Here is a 13,445-nt window from a genome sequence, read left to right on the forward strand (position 1 = left end):
TCTTAATAGAACTAGATTTAATCACTGTATTCTCCTTAGTGCATTTGCCATATCTGAAAAACAGTTACAAATATTTCTCTCCTGATACATTTTAACCAAATGCTCATGTATATTCTGAACAATTACACACATATCTGTGTACATAAATCTTTTACACTCAACAACAACATTTCCTACAGTTATCATATATTACTGTTAGAAATTGGCAGCATTGAATCATATCATATTCAGAAAGTTTCATTCAAGTGAATAACTAAGCTGTTAATTTCCAATCTGTCTAACATTTGTTCACAATTCCATCATTTGTAAATTACTTCTTCAATATGTCTGATCGAGTTCATCCAAACCGAAGGTGTTATTAAGCATTCCTGTTTCCAGCATGAAGTACAATATATCTGCAATAAATGACTAATAAAACCTCACCAATTGTTATTCCAACGTATACCTATTTCCTTCGTATTCTTAACCTTCAACTTTTGTTGTCATAACACTATTTTTATTATCTTTTGCCATGAGTGACCGTTGGGTATATTAGTCCTATTCTGAAATGATCATGTTTCATCTAAATACATACATTGAAATAATAAGTCTTCGATCACTTTATTATATGCTTTTAAAAATTGTATAGAAGTTCCATTAAACCTTCGATATTTTCCATTTTCCTTTGAAATGATTTTATTAAATTATGTTTGTATTTAGAGACTACTTACTGTTTTTATACATTTCATATATTTAATCTCTGATAGAGCTAATATCAAGCTGTTCTTGAATCGCCACCCGCTTTGTATGAGGACTGTTTTTTTTTCGGTGAATTCAAGATAATATTTTTATTTTTTGAGGTATTTCAGTGTCCATGCTAACATTCTTGAAACAAATATTTTCAATAAAAATCCCAGCAAATTTATATTCAACAGTAAATGCTTACCTCTCTTAACACATTGTACTGGTAAGAAGGGGCCTCCATTATCTCGTTCCTGTTCGAAGTAACTGATTACAAATGCAATCAGTTTTTGACTCTGATTGATGATATTTTGAAGAATTTTGCAGACGTTTGAAAAACTTTTCCAGGCTGATTCAATTACCAGTTCTAACTTGTCAAACAGCATTGTACCTCTTTTTATATAGAATTTTAGGGTAAATTGATATGGCTCTGAATGGAGGTAAAAAGAAATGAAACAGTGGTGTTTACATTATGTCACCGTTATTTATTGGCAATATAAAAAAATAGATAAAACGGATGGCTGCGGTGATACCTGGAGACGAGGCTTGGACAGTCAATGGTGGCACGTCTAAACCAAACGATGGTCGGTTACTGAATGATCGAATTATCCTTCAATAACATCCCAAATAAACATCTCGGGGTTGCCAGTTATTCGTTATCGTGTTCTAATTGTCGCTGCTGGCCCCTTGTTCAACATTTGGGATTATATATCTGGGTACTTTGTTGTTAAAATTCGACATGCCTCAAGGTCGCTACAGAATAAAATGAGAAGAAAAATATTATCTAACTGTAAAACGAATTTACAACTTCCACAGGAACATATTGATGACGTTCATCACTACTGTTTTGAATAGACTATACGTTTCCTAAACTTTATACTTCTAGCAGCATCTGTATTCTGTTTAAAGGAATAACATCACTAGATTCTGTATCTAAACGATTGACTAGATTTATTCCATCGTTGTGAAACTGGAGGATTGGAAATAGTATTATGAGGTGGTTGGTAACGCCATCATCTATTTTAGGAATCTTATTATATTACAATGATGTAAGTGTGATGAGTACTCCACATATTGTTACTTCTTCCTCTTGAATTGAAATCTTATAACCGAAGAAAATTGTACGTGTATTTTCCAAGTTCAAATATATTCAAATATGTCCAGAACATGTTTCAATGCAGTTTTCATGTTTAGTCAGTGCTGTTTGTACCTATCTTTAGGATGTCTACGACAATTTTGTTTTGAAAAAACTGGTGTAACTTTGAAACAATCTATGATACAATTAAATATTTAAATTTACTTCTTTCATGAGACTAGTATTACTTCTTAGCCAGTAGATGTGTCAATGATCATACAAGTGATTATCAGAGGGAACAAAGTCTGGAGGGCGTGGCTATTGGGATACAATTTAAAATTTGAACGTTTTATGAACTTTGCATAATATGGCCAAGTATATGTGGCCTGTATGTATATGGCCATAATATAAATTTATTTTCCGATAATAATTCTTGTGACAATTGCATTAGTTAGTATCTGAGAGAACTTTCATGATGGTTTGGGTTTCCAACTCCAGTTCCAAATTCATCTTTTATCCTTTGCGTTAGATAAAAAAATTACAAACCCTGAGCTATTGAAACAATCAGCAATTTACAGCAGACACATCTCAATGGCATATTACTTCATATTATTTATATATAGGTTAAGTGATGTAAATACCAATAAACTAATGTTTAGGACGAGTTAATTTATTAGGCTTTAGGTGTTAAGTTATTAGATAATTTATTACTAATCTCATATACACAACAATACTTTATGGCTATGACTTGATGTAGATGGGCCTCCTAGACTAATAAATCATTTTTGTGATTGGGATTGTCGTAGTAGTTCCACTTTCTATCACCATTTACAAAACGCCACATAAATATTTTGTTTCTGTTTGAGAAGTCATGAAACCAAAATTTTGAAAGGCTTCAAAATGATAATTTCAGGTAATTTTAGTGGTGATTTATTTTCCATTACTTTGGACCGTCCACTGTTAAACTCTCCAAAGTTCTTCGAGTGTTTGACCAATGACGAAAGTTTTGCAATTCATTGTTTTCCAACGTTTTGTCATATATGCCATTATTTGTCATTAAAATGTTTAAAATTGTTCAAACCAAAAGCTCCAATTATAATATGACGGATCAGCGTCAAAATAGTATTCTACAAGTGTTTGATTGGCTTCTGTAGTAATAAATGTTGAAAATGCAAGTGCGAGTCATGATTAGTACCTAGTACTACACATTTGTTTATATTGAAACTTCAATATCATATTACATTCACATTTATAATAAATTCACCATTACTTAACCATATAACCATCTACAGAAAACAGCTGTATCGAAGTTGGACACATATAATAAATATATAATCATAAAAAATTTTAGGGATCAAATTACAATAATTTATACGTGTTATGAATCAAATTTAATGAACGAATTTCATACGTATCATAACATCGCGTTAAATGTGTTTATGGAACTTATTTCGGACGAAAACTTCGTTACAAAAACGGAACCGCACTTTTTAGGCATTTCAGCACGCTTTAGTACATTAAAGTCGGTAATTTGCATGTTACGTAAGAAAAAGCATCCTGTACAGCTGCTAAAATTATTGTGGTTAAACTAAATGAGTCTTAACGTATTCTGTCAGTTCCGCAAAACACCATATGTCATATAATTTTTTATGTATCATTTTACATAAAGGCATGGACATTAGGATCGTAAATGTTTCGAAAAAAGACCATTAATACTAATGCGTACGCCGACTATATACGCAGATATTATGGACATCGAGCTTTTAGAGTCGTTACAAATATTTACTTTATAGTAGATGTTGTTCTATGAACGAAATATCGCTAAGTGTTTAAAATTTAATATATTAACAAAAAAAAACATTTTCTTAAAAGCAAGTTGAGAAAAACATTATTATATTGTAAATGAATATTGGATTTTCCTAATATATGACTTTGATATGCGATTATTGATTCAAAAATAACAGCCTTTATAATAATATAAATATAAAAAGCCATTTCGACTTCAAAATAAAAAAGACGTTTTGAAATCAAGAGTGAAAATGGTAATGATTTTGATGTTAATGATAAGAAACCGAAAAAAATATTTCTTCGAAGATCTTCGAACATTTTCGGAGATAATGAAAATCCAGTCCTAATTCTCAAGAAACTTTCAGACAGATTATATGATGGGTGTCACCAAGGAGTAGTATATTACGACCTGATAAAATTGATATACAATATCGAGAAATAGACGAAGTCGTCCTCTTGTATAACAATGTTCAGCACCACTTAGTCAGATTTGTGAAGGATACGTTATTAAAACACAAGTGGGATCTTTCATATTTTGCTGTTTAGTGCAGTAATACTGCTGCAAAACATACAACCTGTAATAAATTCTCATTATATTATTTATTGAATATCTTAAAGTAAGAAACAGTTATTGTATATATTTAAAATGTATCTTTATATTTTGAGCTAGTTGCTAACTAACCTGCTATAAAATAATTTAATTTGAAATCTGATACCAACTATAAAAACAATAAAAAAAAAATGAAACTAAAACTATAAGAATTAAATTCATATATTAGTATTAATAATATTAAGGTATATGGTATAAAAATTCCAGAATAACAAGAATTATCTGTATTCTCTTTAGGTTTATAAATTATTTAGGTTTTCGCAAGCATTTTTTCCATATTTTCCATATAAACATTGATCTGAACTCTGATTATGTTATGGAGACATATTATATTATTACATTACGGGTAATAGTAAAATGTATTAAAATTTTCTTGTAAATTTTATTGATATTAAGTTCTAATCTATTTATAGGTTTCATAAGTATGTTATATGCATTTCGTAACAAGGCAATAACAAAATACTGCTGGTAATAAATACATAAATATGAAAAAAATATGACAGTTACTGTTTTGAAGTTTAAATAATGGAATAAATAAAGTAAAAAAGATGAAATTTTATTTAAAAAGATAAATAAAGAAATTATTCTTTTATCAAATAAGATTGGTTCTTTATTCAGTTTATTGTGATTCAATAGAAATTTCAATCGACTAAAATCGACTATCGCCTGTTTAGTAATTGACCACTTTTCACTATTGACTGTTTCAGTCGCTATTTTTGGTTCGATTGTTTTTACTAGTGGCTGTATTTAGTCGACTGTTTTCAGTCTCTGTTTTCGGTCCGACTGATTTTATTACCATTTACTATCGGCTGTTTCAGTCGTTTACTTTTAGTTACTATTTTCGGTTCTATTAGTTCATTCGATTGATTTTTAACAATGTGGCTGTGTCCTCCTAGCCACGACCTTGAAAATAATGCGACGTATTTATGATTATATAGATTTATATGTAATATATGTGGTTTTATGTTTTTTGTGGTTTACTTGTGATAGGACTAGATTTAATATAGCAGCATTTTGGAACGCCAGTTTTCTAAGGTAAGAAAATTAAATTGTAAATGATAAATATCAAGATACTTTTGACTGGCATAATAGGTAATACTTTGGGCTGGTATAATAAGTAATACTTTTTTGATAAACTTTCACGATTTTTGCCCAAGATTTTTGTTTATTAAAACTTTTTTCCTAAGATCTTGTAAACTAAAATAGTTTCAAAGGCTATAAAAAGTGCATCGATACCAAAAGATTTCAAGAAATTTTTGCAGTAGCAGTTGTTGAATTTTTTTTGAAAATATTAACGGTTAAGAGGTGAATAAAATATATTAAATATTTGTAATAAATACATTTTCTGATAGGAAAGCTCTACTTTAATATTCAACAATTTATTTTGATGGCTATTAAGAAGAGCACCACAGTTTTTATTTGTTCACGAATGGACTATCTTAACAGAATGTGTTCAACTTTTAAAGCCCATTGAAATAATGACCACCGAGTTATCTGGTGAAAGATATCCCAGGATGTCCTTAATTATACGGTTAATTAGAGGACTGCAACAATCCGTTAAAATCCAGGATTTTAACAAGAGAATGGGGAAAAAATTAAAAAATTGTCTATTAGATATCATCAATAAAAGACTGGCAATTTTTGAAATGAACACGATATGTGGGAAATTCACATTTTTAGATCCTAGATTTAAAAAGCAGGATTTGGTATTGTAAATAATGCTGAGGCGATACAAAAGTTATCATAAAAAAGGTATCTACCATTCTAACTTGATCACTAAATGTATTGACATCTGGAGATATTTTGATAAAAAATGGCTAGAATGAAAGAAGTAATAACTCTAAGTACTGCAGCAACTTTACAGATTAAGATAAGATTATTAACTTTGTTGATTATTAAATGCTAATGAAAATTAGATATGTATTTAATTAAATACCATTTGAAAATGGTTAGTAAGTGTTAGTTCTTGAGAAAGTTTGCATATATTTTAACACATATAACATAAATTTGTTACTGCAATTAATGTATATATAATTATATAGGTATTGTTTATATTGAAAATATTTTCAAAACAAGTTTTAGTAATATTAACATATAATTTTTAAATTATTTTATTTGTTCTATTATGAGACAAACAAAATTAACTTAGTAAATTGTGGTTACATTATGACCAGAGGGCGATTACTAGTAATGAATAACACTTTATATAATAAAATAAAAAATAATAAATAATAAAAACGTAAGAAAGTAAATAAAAAATATTTATAATAATATAAACATAACTAAAAAAATAATTAGGGCGTCAACAAAATGGCGACGGTATTAGTTCTAACACCGCCTTAAACTAAAATTAGGTTCCCATTTGGTTGTTGGCCCGGTCCAAAAATTTGAACGCCGAGTGGGAGGGGGGGACCGAATCGGTCGCCAGAACTTTAACAATACACCGTGGGTGGAGATTAGAAACTAGTTCTAAATAAAAATGGTGGACACACGTCCACCTAGAGTTGCGTGATACACCAATAGGAATCATTTAAATTATTTATTAGGTGTAGTTGCCTTGCAAGTGGGGTTTCGACGACGACCACCTAGGGGATGTTTAAATTGTATTATTGTATGTTTTTGCTGAACTGATTTATATAGTGTTATTTATGTTTATATATATATATATATATATATATATATATATATATATATATATATATATATATATATCACTACATAGTATAAAACAAAGTCGCCTTTTTTGTCCCTATATCCCTATGTGCGCTTAAATCTTTAAAACTACGCAACGGATTTTGATGCGGTTTTTTTCAATAGATAGAGTGATTCAAGAGGAAGGTTTATATGTATAATACATGCATAATATACTAAGGCAACATTGCTAATTTTAGAGGTTTCTAACGTGATGTCGTAAATTAACCTATTTTTTTAGGCTTATTTAGCAATTAGCAAAAACGCTGCCTAACCCTACGAGTTAGATCAAATTAATGTACTACAGTATTGTACACCATAAAAAGGTCTACAAAAAAGTCCGCGATGGTATATGTTTATCTTTTAGGGATAACCCACATTAACCATTTTTATTGTTTACTTTTTACGTGAGAAAATGGCTTATTTACGAAGCTATTTTAAGCAATACGGCATTAATCCTTATCGAATTAAGTACCTTAAATACAGTGTGCAATTAATATAGATCAATATGGTTCCTTACAGCATGTAAATTAAACAAATATTTTCGGAGATATTACAAATTTAAAATTTGCGTTTAAAAATGTGTAATGTAATAAAAATTGTATGAATTTAGATATTCCAAAGATAGCAGGAAATCTTCATAGTAAGTATAGGGGAAGAGGAATTGTTTTACTCCAAATTTAATGCGTGCAGGCCAAGGGCAGTAATGAATGAACCAAAAATACTGGATCGATTTTAATCATGTTTTCATTGAGTGACATAGGCATATATATTTTATGCCCGTGCAAAGTCGGAGCGGGCCGCTATGTTTTTATATACAACGTTCATATTTTTTCTGTAGTGTATTTAATTTAGTATCAGCATTGCACCCGTGCGAAGCCGGTGCCGGTATATATATATATATATATATATATATATATATATATATATATATGTGCCTAAAGATATATATATTATATAAGTCTCGTTTTATAAACTATGGGTTTATCTGGACTGTGCCTAAAGATTAACGTGGGCTCCGAACCACAGGCCTCAGCAGTAAGCCTACCGACTGGCGAGTGACCAACTTTAGATATTATCCCAGAAGACATCCGGTCTTACCCAGCCTGGCTATTGGCGTGACTGGAATCATATTCCTTGTCGGATTTTACACTCTTTCCTAGAACGTTCACAAATTTTAAGTCACAAACATAAATTTACGACCATGTCCCAGCATTCGAACCCGCGGCTATCGCAATAATAGGAAGACCGTCTCATCGCCTTTACTACTGCGCCACCCAGCCGACTATACTTAAGTATTGGAGCCTCGTGTATTAAGTAAAACTGGCTAATAAACTCTGTTTATTATTAGTTATGTTCAGTATGGTGATATCTAAAACAACATGGAAACATTCCTGGATGTTAGGATTTATTGAAATGCTATTAAGATCCAATACGATACAGTTTATTGTGGCTTCATTCCTACATGTCATTCTGTGAGCATCAAAGAAACCTTCAAGACTGTCTGCAGTTTTGGAAATTGGGTTTTAACAAATTAACATACGAAGCCCATGTATGACAAGTGTGAGGCATATTGCTGGGAGCTGTGTTTATCAAATTCTCTTGCTTTTTGTGCCTATAGAATATCAGCGATCTAGAAAATCACTGGACCAAAGATGCTGGCCACCGGGATGTTGGTGAAAAGAACGTCCTCCATGAAAAAAACGGTACGTCCACATAAAGTTTAACTAACGCCGCTGCACATGAAGTTGTAATTGATAAATCAGATTATAAATTCATTTCCCAAGATGAAAATTGCTTTAAATACATAATTTTAATATTTCTAAGCCTTTCCGAACTAAAGGTAGGCGATATGACACGAATTCATCACGAAAATGAACATGATCTTCAAAAATTAGCGTGGATTGTCTATAAGGAGACCACAGAGGGATTTTTAGCCAATCATAAAGATCATATTGTAAGAATTCTAAAAACATTACAAGTGTGAGTCTAAAAATACGTTTTGTTCATTCATATCTCGACTATTTTCGGAAGAATTTGAGGGATATGAGGGAAAAGGAAGGTGAACGTTTTCACCAGGTCATTAAAGAGATAGAGGAAATATACCAAGGAATATGAAGCATTTCAGGTTTATCAGACAACTGATGGAGGTTTAGGGTAAAATGATGTGGCTCGGTGAATGGAGGTAAAATGAAATAAAACAGTGGTGTTTACATAATGTGACAGTTATTTATTGGCAATATAAAAAAAATTTGAAAATACAAATAATAAAACGGATGGCAGCGGAGTTACCTGAAGACGAGGCTTGGGCAGTCGATGGTGGCACGTCTTAACCAAACGAGGGTTGAGCACTGAATAACCGAAATGCCCTTCAATAATATCCCAGATAAACGTCTCGGGGTTGCCGCCAGCTATTCGTTGTCGGGTTCCAGTTGGCACCCCGCCCGTGTTCAACATCTGGGATTATATTTCTGGGTATTTTGTAGACCGATATTCCACGATGTAAAATTCGACATGCTCAAGGTCGCTATAGAGGCTTCAGAGGGATATTCCAAAATTTTTAGAAGCGAAAACGCACAGTGTGATGGCTGTAGTTAGTATATGTACCTTGCGTGTATAATATTTTTCAAACCTACCTCTTTTATATTAATACGACAATTCGCTGTTTAATGCGGTTTAATATAGGCAGTCATTTTTTAAATTCAACATACCCAAAAACATAGAGGTTCCCTCACAAAACCCAAATATCTCTTGGAATGATTTTTTTTTCAGAAATGTCTAACACTATTTCCCTTCATTTCCCTTTAATTTATGGTCGATTCCTTGAAGTTATTGAACAGTTTAATATTAAACTTAATATGTTTTAAAAGTATTTTGCTCTGTATCATTTTGAATTAACATTCTAAATTTTGAATTTTTAGCATTTAACATTATTTTATTAGTTGTATTAACATATCCATATCTAAATCCTGAAATATATTCAATTTTCTGGTTGATCATTGGCTAGCACCTAAATATTGAATACATTGGCCGACTACCCCCACTCTTTCCAGCAAACTTGGTCGACCAATCACGTACCGGGATTAGAAAAACGAATCTAAAAATGGTGGTACTAAGTATCTTATGGAATACTACTAAATTTTTTTAGCAGATTCATCAATACGTTAATGTTTGGTATTTTAGTTACTTTATATTTATTTAGGAGTAATAGAAAGTATTTAGTTAGCACCGTAAATTAATTTTAAAGGATTATTTTGCATGTTTGGTATAATAGTACAAATTCGTTTAAGATTATGTTAAGTCTTCGGGTAGATATGTAAGAGTATAATGAATGCGAAGTGTGATTGTAATTTTTTATGATTTTTTTATGTCATGTGGTTGAGTATTATCATGTAGCAAAGTCATTATAACATTTCCCTGCTCACGTAGCAGCTGGTTTTGCGATCCTTTAAACTCTCCGTTGCGTCTGTTCCGTGATAGTGTTGACTTCAGCAATTTTAAATAAGCTATAGTCACTAGAGTTTCCTGTCCCCAATTGCTATAATCGCATAATATTTCAAAATGTACACCATTTCATTTTTTTTAATGAGTAAATATAACAGGTCAATTGAAAAGTGCCCTGCCTATCATAGTAAAACACATTTTTTGCCAAAATTATTTTTTTTTTATTCAACATAACTCCCTTCAAGGGTGATACACTGATTATAGCGACCCTCCTCAAAATAAGCCTCAGTTTCGGCGATCACCTTTTTATTCGACGAAAATTTCTTCCCAGCGAACATTATTTCGAGACCTGAGAACAGGAAATAGTCGCTGGGGGCCAGATCTGGAGAATATGGTGGATGAGGAAGCAATTGGAATCCCAGTTCATAGATTTTTGCCATTGCTTTCATTGACTTGTGACACGGTGCATTGACTTCGCTTCGGATCTTCGGCGATTTCGTCTTTCAAACGGTCCAGTAACGCTATGTAATAGTCGCTGTTGATGGTCCTTCCTTTTTCAAGACAGTCGATAAAAATTATTCCATGCGCATACCAAAATACAGACGCCATAACCTTGTCAGCCGACTGTTGCATTTTCCCATGCTTTGGAGCGGCTTCATCGTGTGCAGTCCACTCGGATGACTGTCGATTGGACTTCTGAGTGAAATGATGGAGCCATGTTTCATCCATTGTCACATGTCGATACAAAAACTCGGATTTATTACGCTCGATCATCTTCAAATACTGTTTCGAATCATGAACTTGTCGTTGTTTTTGGTAAAAAGTAAGCTCGCGCGACACTCACTTTGCACCGAGCTTTTTCATACCCAAATATTCGTGAATGATATAATGTACACGTTCACTTAATATCACCATCACCTATACTATGAGACTAAAACATTCTCTCGAGCTGGTCTGCAAATCTTGTAACTTTTAAGATTTCTAGTAAATTATTAAACGACCTAATTAATATAAAAGTTTATAACTTACTAATTAAAGAAGCATCATAAAAAGAGTTGAGCTTTGAAAAATCTGTTCATGAATTTTTTCTTGGACTGGTATAATATCAATTTTACGTTACACTTTGATTTTATTTCGAACTAATATGCGGAAATAAAACGCCGTCCTCAAAACAAATATGCAGATAAAGAGCCAACGAATAAAATTCCTAATGGACCTCTAAAAGCGACGTAAAAACTAAAATCTCAGGCCCGTCACCATTTTCAGATCGTTAAGGAAACGGTCTCGGTCCGCCACTGCGACTCGCTCGAGTAATTAAAAACTGGTAGCCAGCACTAAATCGAAGTGGCGGCTGTGATTCCGATTGTACGACTCGAACGGCTCGTTGTTATATTTCTTAAAATTATGCAAGATCGTTGTTGCGGATTAGCCGCGGGGTAGCGGCAATGCAGCAGTTTAAATTCCCCGCTATTAATACACGGCTACCCACGTAAGATATACTTACCTGGCTTACGCATTTCCAGACGGCCTGAGCCAATGAGTATTATTGTTATTAGGTCGCGATTTCTTCCCCTTGCCGAACCAGATCTCTTAGCTCTCTCCCGTAATCGCTGTCTTTTCTGGCTTCAGATTCAGCAGAATTTCTGTTTATTTATCAAAAAAGTGATTTGGTGTTTTTTATATTAGACTTATACAGTAATTTTAAAAGTTGTAAAAAGTATTGTCCATCGATAGTCGCTACTCTTTCCCATCTTTCAAGCACTTACGGATTCTATATCGAAAGAATGGAGTACAGTCATTTTTTAAAATATTTTCGTAAGAAGTGAAAGGCTTCTGGGACAGGTTACGACTTATTTCCCCAAGCAAGAAGTAATCGGAAGGAGCAAGGTCTAGGGAATATGGCTGCTAGTTTCTACGTATGGTTTTACCGGTTTTGCAACATTCGGTCGAACGTTCTCATACATAAAAATAACATTGTTGTGTTTTGCTCGTGTTTTCAACTGAACCGCAATCAATAGTAGTCGACAGAGATCCTAATGATGTTTTTATTTAGTAGCTCATAGTTCACCACACACCACACCACATTCGATGCCGTCGATGTTGATGAATGTCCAGGTGGTCCCCATCATTATTTCCGCTTTGCATTATCGTAATGGATCCACCTTTCAACTCCAGTAGCAATACAATGCAAAAACTTTGTCGATATTGTCGTTTGAGCAGCATTTCACACATGAACTAATATCCGTCAATGTCTATTGGCTTTAGTTCATACGAGACAAAATATCTAAGCATTCAAATCATTTGCATATTTTTCAACTGATTACTCCCCACAATTTTGTATCTTCTTGCGTTAAAGCGCGGATCATCGTCGACTAATGCTTACATATCCTCGTCTTACGTTTGTTTGACTGTCAAGAACACTCTTTGTGTTCGCAGTCAAGATATAAGGTAATCCATAACGGTTGCCATAAGCTTCATCAATAATTTACACCTTCAGCAGCTCTTTTCTTCAAGTAGGAGTAAAACTTTCAGCAAATGCTATTTACTATAAATATATAAATTCGGACATTGTTGAAGCACTGAATTTTTTTTTGTTCACTCTTCAACGAAATAACGGATATTGAAAAGTGAAGCCAGTGTCAGTGAGGCTTCAACATGATGTTGTTCACAAATGTACCCGATGCAATTTAATAGAGTGTAATACCAAGTGTTATTAATCGGCAAATTGGTTTAATCCGTGTCGTTTTTCCAACTAAATATATAGATTTCAATAAAGAATTCACTAATTAATATACCGTTCCTGACGATGAATCTTTATACTTCTCTATTGAAACCATAGTTTTGTCACTGTAAGATTTTATAATTTGATACACAGTAACACTATCCGTTAAACCATCCATCCAACAAAAACATATATTCCGAGCCGTTCCGTGTTCTAGTCCCGAATGTCAGTCTCCTATTTTTCAGATCGATTTTTATAATTTCTATTTTAACTTATTAATTCGTTCACTTTTCATTCGACAGATATACCAAAACCTGCGTCATAAATGTATGCTTCAATTGTGTTATCAGTTTCATATATATCAGTTATCTTCATAATTGATATATAGCAATAAG

The 13,445-nt window shown here is 32.5% G+C and overlaps 1 long non-coding RNA gene across 1 annotated transcript; it reads right to left on the reverse strand.

The window, feature by feature from the left end:
• Nucleotides 1-288: 288 nt before the first annotated feature.
• LOC143190470 (uncharacterized) lies at nt 289-9,471 on the reverse strand. Its single transcript, XR_013004247.1, has 2 exons — nt 9,177-9,471; nt 289-395 (listed from the first exon to the last, which is right to left on the reverse strand). It is a non-coding gene; the product is annotated as an uncharacterized LOC143190470 (long non-coding RNA).
• Between the last annotated feature and the right edge of the window lie 3,974 nt (nt 9,472-13,445).

The sequence above is a fragment of the Rhynchophorus ferrugineus genome, unplaced genomic scaffold (assembly GCF_030347505.1).
Source record: "Rhynchophorus ferrugineus isolate W39M unplaced genomic scaffold, kcgeb_rfMv2 rfM2, whole genome shotgun sequence".
In the NCBI taxonomy this organism is placed as follows: Eukaryota; Metazoa; Arthropoda; class Insecta; order Coleoptera; family Curculionidae; genus Rhynchophorus; species Rhynchophorus ferrugineus.